The sequence below is a fragment of the Castor canadensis genome, chromosome 13 (genome assembly GCF_047511655.1).
Source record: "Castor canadensis chromosome 13, mCasCan1.hap1v2, whole genome shotgun sequence".
Lineage (NCBI taxonomy): Eukaryota > Metazoa > Chordata > Mammalia > Rodentia > Castoridae > Castor > Castor canadensis.
The window spans coordinates 92,755,618-92,777,830 of NC_133398.1; the positions used below are offsets into that span (position 1 = coordinate 92,755,618).

Below are 22,213 nucleotides of genomic sequence, written 5' to 3' on the forward strand. Positions count from 1 at the left end.
AATTCAGGAGTGGAACTGACTGCCAGACATTCATCCTTGTCGCTATGTTGGTAATACAATGGGAGTTAGATGTTTCTATGAAATTCAGCATAAAACAGCCTTATGAGCTAAAATGTATGTTTCTCCCACTGGAAAACATTGATAGATGGAAAGTCATCCTGTTAAATACTGACTCAACTCTAGGAGTTGAACTAATTGTGAGACATTCAAGGTTCTCAATAAGCTGGTTGTAGAATGCTAGTTAGATGTTTCTATGAAATTCAGCAAAATATAGTAGCATTATGAGCAAAAATTAATGATTCTCAAATTTTAAAATGGTGATGGATGTGGAATAATCCTTTGAAATATAGACTCAAAAGTAAGATGTAAACTTTCTGACAAATACTCAATATTACAACTAAAGTGGTTGCAGAATTGATGTTTCATGTTCCTATGAAACTCTGCATAATTCAGGGGTAGGTGCTAAAGTGTATGTTTCTCCCAAGGAAAACAGTGACAGTTGGAAAGTAATCCTGTGAAATTGGTTTTCAATTCCAGAAGGTGAACTGAGTGCCATTCAATTTCTAACAAAGTTGGTTATAGAAAAGGATTTACAGAGAATCTGGCTCAGTACAGCAATTCCTGCACAGAGATGTGTGGGTGGTTGGAGATGTCTGAGCCTTTATCTGAGGACCAGTCACTGAGGTGGTAGAGCAAGCAAGGTTCTTCTGCTCCTGTCACATATACTGAAGATGGTTGCCTACAAGAACTTAGCAAAATAAAATTCCAGAGAGGGATCCAAGATGATGACTAGGATGCAGAAGCAGACAGGGTAAGCTCCATAAGTCAAAAATCTTGCAGACACACTAGAGCCACACTTGGTGGAAATAAGGCACCAAGAAGAACCAAAACTTTGACACCCTGAACCCTTAGCCTGTACAAAGCTTCTCCATACAACGTTACACTGAGAAAACAGGAGGGCTCCCATGCTGCCAGACAGCAGCTCCAAACCTGCTTGGGAGATATTCAACAGACCAACAGGTGAGCACCAAGTATCATGTAGTATTCCCCCAGCAACCCTTGGAGTAAACCAGCACAGCAACCTGGGTAGACTCACCCCCCCCACTCCACAAAAAACAAAACAAACAAAAAACTGAACAATAAACAAGAAACTGAAAACAAACACACAGCAGAGGGAGTGGGGTGCTGTAAGTGCACTGGAGAAGGGGGGAGGTGCAAGGAGATGATCTCTGTGCCAACTTTCAGTAAACAAAGTCTGGAAAGGCAGAAGGGCTGACAGCAGGTCAGTGATAAGCTGCTGCCTAAAATAGAGCAGGTAGCAGTCCAGAAAACTTATTTCCTGAGCCAGTGAGAAACATCCAAAGTCAAATGAATCAGACCCCAAACTCTAAAGTTGATACAGGAGAGTAGGAAATACTCTGGAGATAGTAGGTATAGGTAAGAACTTTCTCAATGAAACCCCAGCAGCACAGCAACTAAGAGATAGCATAGATAAATGGGACCTCATAAAGCTAAAAAGCTTCTGTTCATCAAAAGAAATGGTCTCTAAACTGAAGAGAACACCCACAGAGTGGGAGAAAATATTTGCCAGCTATACATCTGACAAACGACTGATAACCAGAATATATAGGGAACTTAAAAAACTAAATTCTCCCAAAACTAATGAACCAATAAAGAAATGGACAAGTGGACTAAACAGAACTTTCTCAAAAGAAGAAATTCAAATGGCCAAAAAACACATGAAAAAATGCTCACCATCTCTAGCAATAAAGGAAATGCAAATTAAAACCACACTAAGATTCCACCTCACCCCTGTTAGAATAGCCTTCATTAACAACACCACCAACAACAGGTGTTGGTGAGGATGTGGGGAAAAAGGAACCCTCTTACACTGTTGGTGGGAATGTAAACTAGTACAACCACTCTGGAAAAAAATTTGGAGGCTACTTAAAAAGCTAGACATTGATCTACCATTTGATCCAGCAATACCACTCTTGGGGATATACCCAAAAGACTGTGACACAGGTTACTCCAGAGGCACCTGCACACCCATGTTTATTTTGACACTATTCACAATAGCCAAGATATGGAAACAGCCAAGATGCCCCACCACTGACGAATGGAATAAGAAAATGTGGTATCTATACACAATGGAATTTTATTTAGCCATGAAGAAGAACGAAATGTTATCATTCCCTGGTAAATGGATGGAATTGGAGAACATCATTCTGAGTGAGGTTAGCCTGGCCCAAAAGACCAAAAATCTTATGGTCTCCCTCATATGTGGACATTAGATCAAAGGCAAACACAACAATGGGATTGGACTTCGAGCACATGATAAAAGCAAGAGCACACAAGGAAGGGGTGAGGATAGGTAACACACCTAAAAAACTAGCTAGCATCTGTTGCCCTTAATGCAGAGAATCTAAAGCAGATACCTTAAAAGCAACTGAGGCCAATAGGAAAAGGGGACCAGGAACTAGAGAAAAGGTGAGATCAAAAAGAATTAACCTAGAAGGTAACACCCACGCACAGGAAATTAATGTGAGTCAACTCCCTGTATAGCTATCCTTATCTCAACCAGAAAAAACCCTTGTTCCTTCCTATTATGGCTTATACTCTCTCTACAACAAAATTAGAAATAAGGGCAAAATAGTTTCTGCTGGGTTTTGAGGGGGTGGCGGGGAGAGGGAGGGGGCAGAGTGGGTGGTAAGGGAGGGGGTGGGGGGCAGGGGGGAGAAATGACCCAAGCCTTGTGTGCACATATGAATAATAAAAAAAAAAACAAAAACAAAGTCAAATGACACTGCAACATTGAAAAACAATCAGAAAACTATCACAACATGATGACAGCAGGAGGTCAGCTGAAGGATCACTGACCGTGCCCAAGAGAAAGGGGCAAGGCAAAGAAACAAGCTCCCAGTAAACCAACACAGCTAAAACCCAACTGCAAAGGAGGACAGGTGATGGGTTATGGAGCTGATCTCTGAAATCTGTGGACAAGCTACCACTCCCTGAGGGAGGAGCTCACTGAGAAGTTGCCACTGAAAGGAGAAAAACTGGTGAGACTCCCCAGTCACATGGCAACATTAAGACAGAGCCTCTTCTTAAATACCAATACCAGGACTGGATGCTGAAGGAGTAAAACTAGAACTACTAAGAATGAAATTCTATTGTTCCTGAACCTGGAGGTATTTTGTGTGTTTGTTTTGTTTCTTGTTTTTTTGTTAGAGTTTGTATGTTTATCTCTCCCCATTGATTTATTTGGGTTTTTTGTTTGTTTGTTTGTTTTTGTTGTGTTTTGTTAGTTCTACTATTCTGAGTTGGTCAATATTAAATTACACCCAGACCAGGTACACTAAGCTAAAAACACAATACACCCACAAAACAAAATTTAACCAAGGGAAAGAAAACAGGTGGCTGAAACTACCAATAGCCTAACAAGTACACAGTTATACAGTACTAAGTGGAGTGATGGGAAGATGAAAATGGGATGGAAACCATTCTCCTCCCCAAAATTATTTAATACAGGATTCAGAGAGAGATGAAGAAAATGGATACCCAGTTCCAAACTCCAAGAAAACAAAGATAAACAATGCTAAGGAACCCAGCGATGCCCACAAGAACAGTCTCAAAGAAGAAATCCTGCAAGTAATCACTGAGAATTTCATGGAGATGTTACTAGACATGGTCAACCAAAATGTATAAGAGGCACTCAAGAAATTCCAAGACACCAAAAATAAAGAATATGAGAAGACAGAGAAACAAATAAATGGACTCATAAGAGCCCTAAATAAACACCAAAGTGAAACAGAGAACACTATAAATAGAGAGAGAAATGAATTAAAGATGAACATTGACAATATCGAAGAGGAAGAGACACATGATATGGAAAACCTCAGAAAAAAGAATGAAGCAGAATACAAAACACAATGGAAGGCCACTCAAGCAGATTAGAACAAGTGGAAGAAAGATTCTTGGAACTTGAAGATAAAATGGAAATTAAAGGAAAAACTGAAGAACTATTAGTAAAAGAATTTTAACCTATGAAAGGAATATGCAAGAACTCATCGACTCCATCAAAAGATCAAACATGAGAATCATGGGCATTGTAGAAGGAGAAGAGGTGCAAGCAAAGTGAATGTGTAATAAATTCAACAAAATAATTACAGAAAATTTCTCAAATCTAGAAAAAGTTATGCCCATTCAGGTACAGGAAGCCTCCAGGACACCAAACAAAATTAACCAAAAGAGAATTACCCCATGAGATATTATCATTAAAACACAAGCACAGAGAATAGAGAAAGAATATTGAAGGCTGTCAAAGAGAAAAAACAAACAATATACAAAGGTAAACCCATCAAAATCACAGCAGGTTTCTCAACGGAAACCTTAAAAGCAAGAAGAGAATGGAATGAGGTATTCCGGGCACTGAAAGAAAATAACTTCAAGCCTAGGAAAACCCAGCAAAACAATCATTCAAAATAGATGGAGCAATAAAAGTCTTCTACGATAAGCAGAAACTAAAACAATATATGACCACCAAGCCACCACTACAAAACATTTTCCAAAGAATCCTGCACACAGAAAATGAAAGCATACAAAACTATGAAAGGACAGGCAGTACCAAACCACAGGAGAAGAAAAGGCAAAAAAGTAGAGAGTAACACTGATTTAGCTGCACACAATCAAACCCTTAAGCAACAAAGACAACTAAATGAAAGGAATCACCACTTACCTATCAATATTAACACTGAATGTTAACAGACTTAATTCAAAAGACAACATTTTTTTTTTTTCATTTTTCTTTTATTATTCATATGTGCATACAAGGCTTGGTTTATTTCTCCCCCCTGACCCCACCCCCTCCCTTACCACCCACTCCACCCCCTCCCGCTCCCCCCCTCAATACCCAGCAGAAACTATTTTGCCCTTATCTCTAATTTTGTTGTAGAGAGAGTATAAGCAATAATAGGAAGGGACAAGGGGTTTTGCTGGTTGAGATAAGGATAGCTATACAGGGCATTGACTCACATTGATTTCCTGTGCGTGGGTGTTACCTTCTAGGTTAATTCTTTTTAATCTAACCTTTTCTCTAGTTCCTGGTCTCCTTTTCCTATTGGCCTCAGTTGCTTTAAGGTATCTGCTTTAGTTTCTCTGCATTAAGGGCAACAAATGCTAGCTAGTTTTTTAGGTGTCTTACCTATCCTCACCCCTCCCTTGTGTGCTCTCGCTTTTATCATGTGCTCATAGTCCAATCCCCTTGTTGTGTTTGCCCTTGATCTAATGTCCACATATGAGGGAGAACATACGATTTTTGGTCTTCAAAAGACAACATTTGACAAACTGGATTAAAAAGGAAAATCCAACAATCTGTTGCTTACAGGAGATCTAACTCATCCACAAAAACAAGAACTGCCTGAGGGTGAAAGGCTGGAATAAGATTTACCAAGCCATGGTCCCCCCCAAAACAGGCAGGAGTCGCAATACTTATCTTGGACAAAGTAGACTTCAAGCCTACATTGATCAAATGAGATGAAGAAGGACATTCCATACTAATAAAAGGGATACAGTGATAGAGGCTTTAATTTGCATGTTAGCTATTAATTTGGGTGTGATTTTTTCAATTCAGATTATGTCTAGGAGGGTTGATGCTGCTTTTTGACTGAGTTTTAGTGTGTTTTTGGGTGAAGTATGGTGTATAATAGTTGGGAAAAATGCAAGTATTGTAGAAAATGATTTGGTATTGGAGTTTAGGTTTAGTTTTAGGTTGTAGGTTATGTTGTTTAGTTCTATTGCGATAGTGAAACCTAAGATAGTGACTCCTAAGGCTATTAGTTTTAGGTATAGTGGTATGGTGAGTGTGGGGCTATTTATGGGGGTGATGGTATTTGAGATAATAAACCCAGCGCAAATGCTTCCTACCAGTAATTGTTTAATAGAATTTATAAGTTGTGGGTTGTTTTCATTGATGTTGATGAGTGGATAGAATTGGGGCTGTCCTAGGAGGGCAAAGAAGATAATTCGTGTGCTGTATACAGCTGTAAGGGAGGTTGCAATGAGTGTAATTAGTAGGGCTCAGGCATTGGTGTATGACGTGTTGGCAGATTCAATGATAAGGTCTTTTGGGTAAAATCCTGTTAGGAAGGGTATGCCTGTGAGTGCTAGACTTCCTACTGTTAGGGAGGAAGTTGTAAATGGTATGGCTTTGGCTAATCCACCTATTTTGCGGATGTCTTGTTCATCATTGAGGCTATGGATGATGGATCCTGAGCATATGAATAGTATTGCTTTGAAGAATGCATGATTACAGATGTAGAGGAATGATAGGTAGGGTTGGTTAATTCCGAGGGTGACTATTATTAGACCTAGTTGGCTGGAAGTTGAGAATGCGATGATTTTTTTTATGTCATTTTGTGTTAGAGCACAGATTGCTGTGAAGAGGGTTGTGATAGCTCCTAGGCATAGTATAGTTGATATGATTAGTTGATTAGATTCTAGGAGGGGGTGGAATCGGATTAGGAGGAACATTCCTGCTATGACTATTGTGCTTGAGTGGAGTAGGGCTGATACTGGTGTGGGGCCTTTTATGGCTGAGGGGAGTCATGGGTGGAGTCCGAATTGGGCTGATTTTCCAGTAGCAGCTAGTAGCAAGCCTAGTAGGGGGATTGTTGTTATTTTAGGGTCTATGAACAGTTGTTGTAGGTCTCATGAGTTGGAGTAAATTAAAAATCATGCTATTGGTAGGATGAATCCAATGTCTCCTATTCGGTTAAATAGGATTGCTTATAGTGCAGAGGTGTTGGCGTCAGTGCATCCGTATCATCATCCAATGAGCAGGAATGATATGATTCCTACTCATTCCCACCCGATGAAGAGTTGGAATAGGTTATTTGCTGTGACTAGGATTAGTGTGGTGATAAGGAAGAACAGTAGCTATTTAAGGAATTGGTTGATGTTGGGGCCAGAGTGTGTGTATCATAGGGAGAATTCTATGATTGATCATGTTACAAATAGGGCTACTGACACGAATAGTAATGAAAAATAGTCTAGTTTGAGGCTGAGTGAGAGTTTTGTAGTATGGATGGTGAGTCAGTGGCAATTGGATATGATGGTTTCGTTACCTAATTGGATAAATATAATTATGGGGATTATGCTAGTGATGAATGCTAGTTTTACTGAAGTTTTGGTATATTCAGGATAGTTTTTGTTTTTGTAAAAGTCTGTCAGGGATATTAGGATGGGGTATATAAGGATGGTAAATATTATGATTATGGATGAGGTTAATACGTTTTTTACTTTTATTTGGAGTTGCACCAATTTTTTTGGCTCCTAAGACCAACGGATAACTACTATCCTTTAAAAGTAAGAAAGCCTTATTTTTAGGTATGGTGGCATGAGTTAGCAGTTCTTGCATACTTTCTTGGTAAATAAGAAAATTTTATTTTCTGATTCTAGATTCACAATCTAGTGTTTTTATTAAACTATATTTACAGAATATTGTGCCGAGAATGATCTTTGGATTTAAAGATAGTAGGAGTAGGGGTACTAGGTGGAGGAGGACTAGGGAGTTTTCTCGTGTAAATGATGGGTGAATGTTGTTTATGTGATAGGTGGGCTTGCCTTGTTGAGTTGTGGTTAGTATGTATAGGGTGTATAAGGCTGTGATTAGTGTGTTAGTTCCTATAAGGAGGATGGTGAAGTTGGATCATGAGAATGAGGAGGTGATGATTATTAGTTCTCCGATTAGGTTAATTGTTGGGGGTAGTGCGAGGTTGGTTAAGCTTGCTGTGAGTAGTCATAGAGCTATTAGTGGGAGTATTGTTTGTAGGCCTCGAGTTAGGAGTATGGTTCGACTATGCACTCGTTAGTAGTTTGTGTTTGCCAGGCAGAATAGGACTGATGAGCTTAGACCATGGGCTACTATTAGTGCTGTAGCTCCTATAAAGCTTCATGGGGATTGGATTAATATGGCGATGATTACTAATGCTATATGGCTGACTGATGAGTATGCAATTAGGGATTTTAGGTCTGTCTGTCATAAGCAAATTGAGCTGGTCATTACTATGCCTCATAGTGAGAGTAGTATGAATTGGTATATTATGTGGTTTGTGACGGGTGATAGGAGGATGGTGATTCGTATTATACCATATCCCCCTAGTTTTAGTAGAACAGCTGCTAGTACTATGGAGCCGGCAATAGGTGCTTCAACATGGGCTTTAGATAGTCATAGGTGTAGTCCATATAATGGTATTTTAACTATAAATGCTATTATACATGCTAGTCAGAGCAGGTCATTTGGTCATGATAGGTTTAGCTGCTCTGAGTAGTTGTTTAGTATGTGAAGGTTTAGGGACCCTAGTGAGTTTTGTAAGTAGATTAATGCAACTAAAAGGGGTAGGGATCCAATTAGTGTGTAAAATAGGAAATATGGGCCTGAGTTAAGTCATTCTGTTTGGTTTCCTCATCGTGTAATGATAATTAGTGTAGGAATTAGTGTGGCTTCAAATAAGATGTAAAATAAGATTAGTTCTGTGGATGTAAATGTTATGATTAATAGGACTTGTAGTAGTACTAGTATAGTAATATACATTTTTTTTTCGTTCTACTGGTTCTTTGTTCATGTGTTGTTGACTAGCTATAATTATTAGTGGTAGTAATCAGGCTGTTAGGATTAAGAGAGGGGTGGAGAGGGAGTCTGAGGAGAATAATAGTGAGAAGTTAAGGCTATTTTCATTTGATTGGTTTAGGGTAAGTAAGCATAGTATACTGATTAGTAGACTGTAGACAGTGGAGTTAATTTAGATTATGTTGTTCTTTGAGAATCATGTTATAGGGATGAGTATGATTGTGGGTATAATAATTTTTAGCATTGTAAGAGGTTTAGGTTTTGTACATAGTCCGTTCCATATGAGTTCGATATTGTAACTAGTAGGACCAGTCCTACTGCGGCTTCGCAGGCTGCGAAGACTAGGATGATAATGGGGAACATAAAAGATAGGGTGATATTGAAGTTCAGGGTGATTAGGGTTGCGGTGATAAAAATTGATAGTATTATACCCTCTAAGCATAGGAATGAGGATATTAAGTGTGATCGATAAATTAGTGCTCCTAATAGGGATGCTAGGAAGGCTAGGAATAAATTAATTAGGATAGGGGACATTTTGGTACTTATGAGTGATTCATAATCTAATGAGTGGAAATCATTTGCATTGTATTAAACTAAGCACCATATTCATTTCATTCTAATCCTTTTTTAGATCATTCTTAGGATAGCCCTAATGATAGGATGATGATTAGAGCTAATGCTATGAGGATAACTGGGTAGAGGTTGTTTGTTTGTAGTGCTCAAGGGAGGGGAAGTAGGGTGATTTCAAGATCAAATAAGAGGAAGGTGATTGTGATTAAGAGAAATTTTATTGAGAATGGGAGTCATGCTGAGCCTATGGGGTCAAATCCGCATTCGTAGGGGTTTGATTTTTCATTGTAAATGTTGATTTGTGGGATTCAGAATGCGATAGTGATTAAGAGGGTTGCTAGGAGGGAATTTAGGATTAATGCAATAATTAGGTTGATTGCTCTCTTTTGGGTTTATATGAAATCTAGTTGATTGGAAGTCAGCTGTACTAATTAATACTAAGAGAGCATGAGCCTCATCAATAGATGGAGATGTATAGGAATAGTCATACTACATCAACAAAATGTCAGTATCAGGCTGTGGCTTCGAAGCCAAAATGATGTTTGATGTAATATGGAATTTTAGTTGTCGAGTTAGGCATACTAGTAGGAATGTGGAGCCAATAATTACATGTAGGCCATGAAATCCTGTTGCTATGAAGAAAGTTGAACCATAAATGCTGTTGGAGATTGTGAAAGAAGTTTCAAAATATTCTGAGGCTTGTAGAAGGGTGAAGTAGATGCCTAGTAGGATAGTGATTGATAGTGCTTGGATTATATTTTTTCGGTTTCCCTCCATTAGACTGTGGTGGCTCAGGTAATGGATATGCCTGATGTGAGAAGAACTGATGTGTTGAGAAGAGGGATGTCTAAGGGGTCTAGTGGGTTAATGCCAGTGGGTGGTCAGCAACCTCCTAGTTCTGGGGTTGGGGCAAGGCTTGAGTGGTAAAAGGCTCAGAAAAATCCAGCGAAGAAGAATACTTCTGAAACAATAAACAGTACTATTCCGTACCGCAGTCCTTTTTGAACAACTGGGGTATGGTGACCTTGGAATGTGCCTTCTCGTACCACATCTCGTCACCATTGATGTATGGTTAGTGAGTTGGTGAGCAGCCTAGTATTAAAAGGAATGTAGAGTTAAAGTGGAATCATATTGCTAAGCCTGATGTTATTAGGAGGGCGGATAATGCTCCTGTTAGTGGTCATGGACTTGGGTTAACTATGTGGTAAGCATGAACTTGGTGGGTCATTATGTGTTGTCATGGAGATATAGGCTAACTAGGAGTGTAAATACATAAGCTTGGATTAGGGCTACTATGAATTCGAGAATTGTGAGGAGAACTAGGATAATAAATGTCACGAAAGCTTTGGTTGGGTTAATAGTTAGTAGTGCTAGTGTAGCTCCACTGATTAGGTGGATTAATAGGTGGCCTGCTGTGATGTTAGCTGTTAGTCAGATGGCTAGTGCTATCAGTTGAATAAATAGGCTAATAGTTTCAATAATGACTAGTATTGGGATTAAGGGGATTGGGGTTCCTTGTGGTAAGAAGTGGGCTAGGGATGATTTTATTTTATGGCAGAAGCCTAGGATTACAGCTCCTGCTCAGAGTGGGATAGCTATCCCTAGATTTATTGATAGTTGAGTTGTTGGGGTGAAGGAGTATGGAAAAAGTCCGAGTAGGTTAGTTGACCCAATGAAAATAATAAGTGATATAAATATTAAAGATCAAGGACGTCCTTTAGAGTTGTGCATTGTTATTATTTGTTTAGTGATTAGTTTGATTGCTCATTGTTGGGTGGAAGTTAGTCAGTTATTGATTAATTGGTTTGGAGCTGGGAGTATAATACTTGGGAAGAGGATTACTAAGGTGACAATAGGAAGTCCTATTATAGTAGGGGTAATGAAAGAGGTAAATAGATTTTCGTTCATTTTTTTTCTCAAGGGTTTTCTTGTTTTATAGATTCAACATTTTTGGGTGTAGGGTTGGATGAAAAGTTGAATGTTTTTAATTTTAATTAGAAGATAATAAACAGGGTGAGAATTATGGAGGTAATTGTTGTAAATCATGTGGATGTGTCGAGTTGTGGCATATCATTATGAGAGCTAGCTCTCTGTCTTTAACTTAAAAGGTTAATGCTGCGGTAGCTTCATAATGTACTTAGAGTATAGATAAGGATCAATTTTCAAAGTATTTGAGTGGGACTATTTCCAATATGATGGGTATAAAGCTGAGGTTTGAGCCACAAATTTCGGAGCATTGGCCATAGTAAAGTCCTGGTCGTGTGGAAGTGAGGGTTGCTTGGATGAGGAGCCCTGGGATGGCGTCTGTTTTTAGGCCTAATGATGGGATGACTCATGAGTGTAGTACATCTTCAGATGAGATTAATATTTGGATTGGTACTTCTATTGGTAGTACGACTTGATTGTCAACTTCAAGGAGTCGGAGTTCTCTGGGTTTTAGTTCTGATGTTGGGATCATGTAAGAATCGAATGTTAGGTCTTCATAATTGGTATACTCATAGCTTCAGTATCATTGATGTCCTATGGTTTTTACTGTTAGTACTGGGTTGTTGATTTCGTCTATTATATATAGGATTTGTAGGGATGGGAGAGCAATTATAATGAGAATAATTGCTGGGAGGAATGTTCAGATAGTCTCTACTTCTTGGGCGTTTATTGTGTTGGTGTGTGTTAATTTAGTGGTAAGCATAAGTGAAATGATATAGAGCACTAGAGAGCTAATGAGGTAGACAATTATTAGTGTATGATCATGGAAGTTTAATAATTCTTCTATGATGGGTGATGTTGCATCTTGTAGGCCTAGTTGGAGAGGGTGAGCCATGAAGATATATGGGGGATTAGCCTGTAATTTAACTTTGACAAAGTTATGTAATTATTTTACTAATATCTTATGTAGAGAAAGACATATAGGATATGGGGCTGGCTTGAAACTAGTTCTAAGGGGTTCGATTCCTTCCTTTCTTAGTGTGTTTTTACGTATGTGGGCTCTTCCAATGTGTGGTATGGTGGTGGGCATCCGTGGAGTCACTCTAGGTTTGTTGTTGTAAGTTCAACTACTCCTATTTCTTGTTTTGAGGCAAATGCTTCTCAGATTATGAAAACTATAATAATTACCGCAGTTAGGGAAATGAAAGAGCCTATTGACGATACTGTATTTCATGCTGTGTAGGCATCTGGGTAGTCAGAATAGCGTCGTGGTATGCCAGATAGGCCGAGGAAGTGTTGAGGGAAGAAGGTTAGATTTACTCCTACAAATATAATGGTAAAATGGATTTTTGCTCATGTTTGGCCTAGTGTATAGCCTGAGAATAGTGGGAATCAGTGCACAAATACTCCCATGATTGCAAATACTGCTCCTATTGATAAAACTTAGTGAAAATGGGCTACTACATAGTATGTGTCTTGCAGTACGATATCCAGGGATGAGTTGGATAGAACAATGCCTGTTAGGCCACCTACTGTGAAAAGGAAAATAAAGCCTAGGGCTCAGAATAGGGCTGGGGATCATTTGATGTTACCTCCGTGAAGTGTAGCTAGTCAACTGAAGACTTTTACCCCAGTGGGAATGGCAATAATTATAGTAGCAGATGTGAAGTAGGCTCGGGTGTCAACGTCTATTCCGATGGTAAACATATGGTGTGCTCATACAATGAACCCCAAGAAGCCAATAGACATCATAGCTCATACTATTCCTATATACCCAAATGACTCTTTTTTGCCAGAATAATAGGTAATGATGTGAGAGATTATGCTGAAGCCTGGAAGAATTAAGATGTATACTTCAGGGTGACCAAAAAATCAGAATAGGTGTTGATAGAGGATTGGGTCTCCTCCTCCTGCAGGGTCAAAGAAAGTAGTGTTTAGGTTCCAGTCAATTAAGAGTATTGTAATTCTGGCCGCTAGGACAGGGAGGGAGAGTAGTAAGAGGACTGCAGTGACCAGGACTGATCATACAAATAATGGTGTTTGGTATTGTGATATTGCAGGGGGTTTTATATTAATAATTGTTGTGATAAAATTAATAGCACCAAGGATTGAGGATACACCAGCTAAGTGAAGAGAAAAAACGGTGAGATCCACTGATGCTCCTGCATGGGCTAGATTACCTGCTAGTGGGGGGTATACAGTTCATCCAGTTCCCGCTCTGGCTTCTACTATTGAGGAAGCCAGTAGAAGGAGGAAAGATGGTGGGAGAAGTCAGAAGCTTATGTTATTCATTCGGGGGAATGCTATATCAGGGGCTCCAATTATTAGTGGTACTAATCAATTGCCAAATCCTCCAATAAGGATTGGTATTACTATGAAGAAAATTATTACAAAAGCATGGGCTGTAACGATGACATTATAGATTTGGTCGTCTCCTAATAGGGTTCCTGGTTGTCCTAATTCTGTGCAAATTAATAAGCTTAAGGCAGTTCCTACTATTCCTGCTCAGGCTCCAAATATTAAGTACAGGGTGCTGATATCTTTGTGGTTTGTTGAGAATAGTCAATGGCTGACGAACATAGGTAAAATGGCTGAGTAAGCATTAGACTGTAAATCTAAAGACAAGGGTTGAGTCCTCTTTTTACCAGGCTTTGAGGTGATGGATCACGTTGAATTGCAAATTCAGAAGAGCAGCTTCAACTCTGCCAGGGCCTCTCCCGCCTTTTTTTTCTAGACGGCTGGAGAGATAGATTGAAGCCAGTTGCTTAGGGTATTTAGCTGTTAACTAAAATTTCATGGGTTTGAATCCCATCAATCTAGCGAGGACTTAGCTTAGTAAAAGTGCTTGATTTGCGTTTCATGAGATGTAGGGTGGTATCCTGCAGTCCTTATTACAGGAATTAAGTTTATTTAACTTGCTTAGGGCTTTGAAGGCTCTCAGTCTATTTAACCTAAATTCCTAGTTTAGGGTAAATATGATAGGTGTTAGGGGTAGGGTTATAGTTGTAATTATAAAAAGTGGGGGCAAAAGAATTGAGGGTTTGTTGTTGGGGTGTCGTCATTTTATTTTTGTGGTGTTTGTGGTTGGGAATAGGGTTAAGGTTGTTGAGTAAATTAGTCGTATATAGAAGTACAAGTTTAGTAGGGCTACTATAGCTGTAATTGTTGGTGTTAAGATTAGATCGTTTTTTGTTAACTCATTAATAATGATTCATTTTGGTAGGAATCCTGTTAGTGGTGGGAGCCCTCCAAGTGATAGTAGTGAGATTAGTAGTATTAGGGTAATTACTGGGGTTATGTTTCAGGAGTGAGCTAGAGTTAGTGTGTTGGTGTTTGTGTTATAATTGATTATTGTAAACATGGTGATAGTTAGTAGGATGTAGATGATTAGGTTTAGTATGAAGGCTATGGAGTTGTATGAGATGATGGCTATTATTCATCCTATATGGGTGATTGATGAATAGGCTATGATTTTACGTAGTTGTGTTTGGTTTAGTCCTCCTCAGCCACCTACTATAATTGATAGTAGGGTTATTGATATGAGGAGTTGATGGTTGATTGATGGTGTTAGTTGGTATAGAATGGAGATTGGGGCTAGTTTTTGTCATGTTAGTAGTAGTATTCCTGACATTAGGGTGGTTCCTTGGGTGACTTCTGGTACTCATAGGTGGAATGGAGCCAACCCAAGATTTATAGTTAGTGCTACTAGGGCTATGAATGATATAATGGGGTTTTGCGCATAGATGATTGATCATTGGCCTGAGTCTAGTATGTTGATTACAATTGCTATTAGTAGTAGTATAGATGCTGTGGCTTGTGTTATGAAGTACTTAGTTGCTGCTTCTGTGGATCGTGGACTTCCTTTATTGATTAATAGGGGGATGAATGCTAATATATTAATTTCTAAACCTGCTCATATTATTAGTCAGTGGGAGCTTGTTATTGTAATTATTGTTCCTATAATTACAGTGGGTAAGATAATTAATTTGGCAGTGGGGTTAATTAGTACGGGAAGGATATAAACCAACATTTTTGGGGTATGGGCCCAATAGCTTAGTTTAACTGACCTTACTTTAGAGTTGGGTGTGATATTGTAGCATGAAGAATTTTGAGTTCTTAGGATTAGGTTCGATTCCTGTAGCTCTAGAAATAAGAGGGCTTGAACCTCTATATTTTACTCTATCAAAGTAACTCTTTTGTCAGACATATTTCTATATTTGTGGGGGGATGCTTGATATGGCAATGGGGAGGGATACATATAATATGTGGGTGGCCAAAGTGAGTGGAAGGAAGTCTTTTCATAGTAGGTATATGAGGTGGTCTTATCGGAATCAGGGGTATGATGCTCGGATTCATAGGAATAGTATGGTGAGGCAGAGGGTTTTGATAGTGAAGTTGATAGTGTATAGTTCTGGGGTTAGAGGGTTGTGGAATGCTCCTAGGAATATGATTGTTGTGAGAGCATTTATTATAATGATGTTTATATATTCTGCTATGAAGAATAAGGTGAATGGTCCGGCAGCATATTCTACGTTGAATCCGGATACTAGTTCGGATTCTCCTTCAGTTAGGTCGAATGGGGCCCAGTTTGTTTCTGTTAATGTTGAGATAAATCATATTATTGCTAGTGGTCATGTTGGGATGATGAGTCAGATATGTTCTTGTGTTGTAATTAGTGAGAATATAGTGAATGATCCATTTATAAGTATTACTGATAAAACGATGATGGCAAGGGATACTTTGTATGAGATTGTCTGTGTGACAGCTCGGAGTGCTCCAATTAGAGCATATTTAGAATTTGATCATAGGATGGCGTAGATGGATAGGCTAGAGGTTGCTAGAATAAATAGGATGCCAAAGTTTATGTTGATTAAGTGTTGTGGTATTGGAAATGGGATTCATATAATAAGGGCTAGGGTTAGGGCTAGGGTTGGGGCGATAGATAATAGCAGTGGGGAGGACGCTAGTGGTTGTATTGGTTCTTTAATGAATAGTTTTAGTGCACTGGCAAATGGTTGAAGGATGCCGTAGGGGCCTACTACGTTTGAGCCTTTTCGTAATTGTATATATCCTAGGAGTTTTCATTCTACGAGGGTTAAGAATGCTATTGCAAGTAGAATGGGGATAGTTAGGGTAAGGACATTTATGATGAACATGGAGTGTTAAGGAGAGGAGTTGAATCTCTGAGGGTAAAGTTTTAAGTCTTATGCAATTACCAGGCTCTGCCACCTTACCTAACCCTGTTCTAGGGTAGGTGAGTAGATAGTTTACTAGATTAATGTTAGTGTATCTATTGGAATTAAGGCTCTGATGGGGAGTTGGCCTTGTTTCTCTTGTCCTTTCGTACTGGGAGAAACTTGTAAATAGATAGAAACCGACCTGGATTACTCCGGTCTGAACTCAGATCATGTAGGACTTTAATCGTTGAACAAACGAACCTTTAATAGTGGTTGCACCATTGGGATGTCCTGATCCAACATCGAGGTCATAAACCCTATTGTCGATATGGACTCTAGAATAGGATTGCACTGTTATCCCTAGGATAACTTGGTCCATTGCTCAAGTGATGGGTCAATTTATGATTTTTTTTTCTGTATTTTGACTTGTTAAGTCTAGATTTAAATCATTCAGAGGTTGTTTTGTGCTCCGAGGTCACCCCAACCAAAATTATTAAACCAGAAATTATAAGGTTGGCCAATTAGGGGTAAGTTTGTTTTGTATAATTGTGGTTGACAAATTAAAGCTCCATAGGGTCTTCTCATCTTATTGGTTTATTCCCGCCTCTTCATGGGAAGGTCAATTTCACTGATCAAAAGTAAGAGACAGATAAACCCTCGTCAAGCCGTTCATACAAGTCCCTATTTAGGGAACAAATGATTATGCTACCTTTGCACGGTCAGGATACCGCAGCCGTTTAACAATTGTCACTGGGCAGGTGGTGCCTCTAGTAGTTGTAATGCTAGAGGTGATGTTTTTGGTAAACAGGCAGGGTTTTTGTTTGCCGAGTTCCTTTTTTTAATCTTTCCTTATAGCACTCCTATGTCGGGTTAACACTATGTTTTATAGGTTGGGCCTGTGTTTGTTTTTCTCTATATATATGTTAACTATCAGTGATTCATTCGGTCTGATATAAGTTTGTGTTCGGAGAATTTTTTCTTGTTACTGATATTAACATTAGCTCATTTATTGGGGAATAGATTAACTCAGTTTGTATTATAGGAGGTCATATTGGTTCTTGTAATTTAGGGGTTGATGTGGTTGAGCTTGAATGCTTTCTTAATTGGTGGCTGCTTTTAGGCCAACTATGGCTGTGTAGGTGATTTTACTCTCTACATAAGGTTGTATCCGTATCTAAAGGGCTGTCCCTCTTTAGACTAACATTAAAATTTACATGTTGGAGTATTATTTCTTGTGGTAAATTTTAAGTGGAACTGAAATTCGGTTCTGAGTAACCAGCTATCATCAGGCTCAGTAGGCTTTTCACCACTACCTAGAGATCTTCTCACTATTTTGCTACATAGATGAGTGTGTTCATAGATAACTGTCTTTAGGTAGCTCGTCTGATTTCGGGGTGCTTAGCAAAGTTCTCTGTGTTAAGCTTTTTCTAGTTAAATCATGATGCAAAAGGTACAAGGTGTAATCTTTGCTTTTTAGTGCTTTGAATTAGTCTTTCATCTTTCCCTTGTGGTACTGGCTCCTGGTACATATTTCTACCACCTATACTTTATGGATTGGTGAATGTTTTATTTTATAGGTTTGATGTAGTTGTGGTTGTTGGTTTTTGGGCTACAATTAGCTCAAAATGTTCATTGTATGAAATCTTCTGGGTGTAAGCCAGATGCTTTATGGTTAAGCTACATTTTGATGTTCCAAGCACACTTTCCAGTATGCTTACCTTGTTATGACTTATCTCCTCTTAATTTTTGTGGCAGTAGTTTATGTAAGTTTTGTGATAAAAATGTTGAGAAGGGTGATGGGTGGTGTGTACGTGCTTCATTGCTCAGTTCAATTGAGCTTTCTAAATTCAATTTACTGCTAAATCCTCCTTATCCTCTTCGGTTTCATAAGAGTTTCCATTGATTTTCTTGGGGTAAGAAAATGTAGCCCATTCTTCCCATCTCATTGGCTACACCTTGACCTAACGTTTTTATGTTGTATGTTTTAGCTTACTTTAAGTGCCTTAAGTAGGGTTTGCTGAAGATGGCGGTATATAGGCTGATTTAGCAAGAAATGGTGAGGTGAATTGGGGTTTATCGATTATAGAACAGGCTCCTCTAGATGGATATAAAGCACCGCCAAGTCCTTTGAGTTTTAAGCTGTTGCTAGTAGTTCTCTGGCGAATATGTTTGTTAGGTTTGCATATTTAGGTTTATGGCTAAGCATAGTGGGGTATCTAATCCCAGTTTGGGTCTTAGCTGTCGTGTTATCAGATTTGTTAAGATTACTTTTGTAAGTTATTTTTTCTTTAGCTGTAGCTTTTTATGGCCTAGGTAAAGTTTATTCTTATTGAGGAGTAGAAGTTCTTAAACACGCTTTATGCCGGGGTTTATTAGTTTGGGTCTATTGTATGACCACGGTGGCTGGCACAAGATTTACCAACCCTTATAGTCAGTGTAACTTAGTCAAACTTTCATTTATTGCTTAATTTTTATCACTGCTGTGTCCCGTGGGGGTGTGGTGAAGCAAAGTGTCTTTAGCTACAAATTTTGTGTGCTTGATGCTTGCTCCTTTTGGTCTGTTAGACCTAGAGGGCATATTCACTGGGGCATGGAGATTTGCATGTGTAATTTCACTGAAAACTAATAAAAAGGCTAGGACCAAACCTTTATTTATTTATGGGATTATGCAATCCATCTAGGCATTTTAAGTGCCTTGCTTTGATATATAAGCTACATTAACTTTTTGAGGTTAATTTTCTTCTTTTATGTGGTTGGTTATTTTAGGTATCTTACTAGTGTGTAGGGAGGGAGTGTGGAGTTGGATTATGTGGTGGTTGGATTTGTGTGTTGAGTGATTTAATTTATGAGATACTTAGATGGCACATTAATAAATTGAACGTATATAATAAAGGATGAAAATGTGGGGTTTATGGGTGGATGTGTATATAAAAGTTTATTAGTAGGACATGTTTCTTGTTTTTGGGGTTTGGCAAGAGTTAGTCATGTGGGGGGGTGGGGGGGTTTGCCCATAAATACATGTATACTTGTGTACGTGTGTACATGTGTACGTGTGTACGTGTATACATGTATGCGTATGTGTGTGTTTTTTTTCTCATGTCCATCAAGCATGGAGTTCTAGCATACCTTGATTTTTACTATGTGGATTAAGAATATTGACTTAAAAGTCCAGCTACAATAGAATTGACTGAGACCATGCCTTGATGGCTATACTGAGTCACAGCATCCTAAAATTTAAAAAATACCAAATGTATGACAGAACAGTTATGTTGATCATGAGCCAGTCTAGTCATTAGTCCATCGAGATGTCTTATTTAAGGGGAACGTGTGGGCAATCTTAGTTGCCATGGCCCTGAAGTAAGAACAAGATGCCAGATATAGTTTCATTATAGAAACCCCCAAGTTTAATGGGCCCGGAGCGAGAAGAGGGACACTTCCCAAGCGGGTTGCTGGTTTCATGGAGGATGGTAGATTAAGAGACCATATTGTGGTAGGGGATATCCATTTTGACAAGGGTTGTTTTTGACTTAATGCATTAATGTACGACCAATAGAGTAATGTGTTATGTCCTCTTGTAGGTGTTCTTTGGATATGAATATTTGTATTGTTAATAGTATTACGTTTGTTAGCATTATATGTGCTACAGTCCGAGTGTTATGTATGTACGTGCTTATACGCTTGCACTGAAGGACTTTATGTACAATTATACAGTTATGTACTATGTATGATTAACATTTTAAATACTCAAGCATTATTAATGTGGTATGTAACCGAATGCATGATATACATAGGTTATTGTAACACGTACATGCCAATGTATTACTTGGGATTAGGTGATGTAAAATTGAATGCAGGGGGTAGTTTAATTGTGAGAATATCAGCTTTGGGTGCTGATGGTGGGACTTTGTTTCCTCCCTGATGTCCTAAGGGGATATTTCCCCATTGTTGGTTTACAAGACCAAAGTAATGATTTATACTATGAGGACTCTTCATTTAAGTATTTTGTTTTCAATTAGGCTAGCGGTGGGTATGAGGACAAGAATGATGAGAAAGTATAGGATTGATGCTATTTGACTAATGATAATAAATGGGGGTTCAACAGGTTGTCCACCGATTCATGTTAGGGTGAGGAGGTCTGCAGTTAGTGCTCAGAATAGGCATTGGCTAATTGGACAGAATATTAGGCTTCGTTGTTTTGATGTATGAAGGAGAGGGAAGGCTGCTAAGATTAGGATTGACAATACTAGGGCTACAACTCCACTGAGTTTGTTGGGGATGGATCATAGGACCAAAAGGAAATAACAATTATCAACCTGTATGCACCCAACATCAGTGCACCCAATTTCATCAAACATACACTGAAGGACATAAAAGCATATATACACTCCAACACAGTGATAGTGGGAGACTTTAATACCCATCTATCACCAATAGATAGGTCATCCAAACAAAAGACCAATAAAGAAGTCCTAGATCTAAATCACACCATAGATCAAATGGACCTAGCTAAAATCTACAGAATATGTCATCCAATTTCTGCACACTATACCTTCTTCTCAGCAGCCCATGGAACTTTCTCCAAAATTGATTGTATCTTAGGGCACAAAACAAGCCTCAACAAATATAAGAAAATAAAAATAATCCCATGCATTCTATCTGATCACAATGCATTAAAACTAGAACTCATAACAAAAGCAATAGTAAAAAACATGCAAACAGTTGGAAGCTGAAAACACATGGCTCGATGATCAATGGGTCATTGATGAAATAGAAGAGGAAATTAAAAGGTTCCTAGAAGTTAATGAAAATGAAAACACAACCTACTGGAACCTAAGGGACACAGAAAAGGCAGTCCTGAGAGGAAAGTTTATAGCCATGACTGCATATATTAAAAGGACAGAAAGAGCTTAAATCAATGACCTAATGTTACATCTCAAACTCCTAGAAAAACAAGAACAAGCAAATACCAAAATGAAAAGAAGGAAAGAAATAATAAAAATAAGAACTGAAACCAATGAAATAGAAGCAAATAAAAAAAAACTATACAAAGAATTAATGAAACAAAAACTTGGTTCTTTGAAAAAATAAACAAGATAGACAGCCACTGGCAAACCTAACCAAAATGAGGAGAGAAAAACTCAAATCAGTAAAATCAGAAATGCAAAAGGGAAGATAACAACAAATACCACAGAAATCCAGGAAATCATCAGAGACTACTTTGAGAACTGGTATTCTAATAAATTTGAAAATCTTGAAGAAATGGACAGATTTCTAGATACTTATGACTATCCAAAATTGAACCAAGTGGACATTAATCACCTGAATAGGTCTATAACACAAAATGAAATTGAACCAGCAATCAAGAGTCTTCCAAAAAGAAAAGCCCAGGACCTGATGGATTCTCTGCTGAATTCTATCAGACCTTTAAAGAAGAACTAATACCAACCCTCCTTAAACTGTTCCATGAAATAAAAAGGGAAGGAAAACTGCCTAACTCATTCTATGAAGCCAGTATTACACTCAACCCAAAACCAGACAAAGACAAATCCAAAAAGGAGAACTATAGACCAATTTCCTTAATGAACATCGATGCAAAAATCCTCAATAAAATAATGGCAAACTGAATTCAACAACACATCAAGTCAGCTTGATCCCAGGAATGCAGGATGGTTCAACATATGTATATCTATAAATGTAATACAGCACATTAATAAAAGCAAAGACAAAAACCACTTGATCATCTCAATAGATGCAGAAAAAGCCTTTGACAAGATCCAACACCACTTCATGATAAAAGCTCTAAGAAAACTAGGAATAGAAGGAATGTACCTCAACATTTTAAAGGCTATATATGACAAACCTACAGCCAACATTATACTTACCAGTGAAAAACTCAAACCATTCCCTCTAA

At 38.4% G+C, this 22,213-nt stretch overlaps 1 pseudogene; it reads right to left on the reverse strand.

Moving 5' to 3' along the window:
- Positions 1 to 8,071: 8,071 nt before the first annotated feature.
- Positions 8,072 to 8,873, reverse strand: LOC141415475 (NADH-ubiquinone oxidoreductase chain 4-like; annotated as a pseudogene).
- Between the last annotated feature and the right edge of the window lie 13,340 nt (positions 8,874 to 22,213).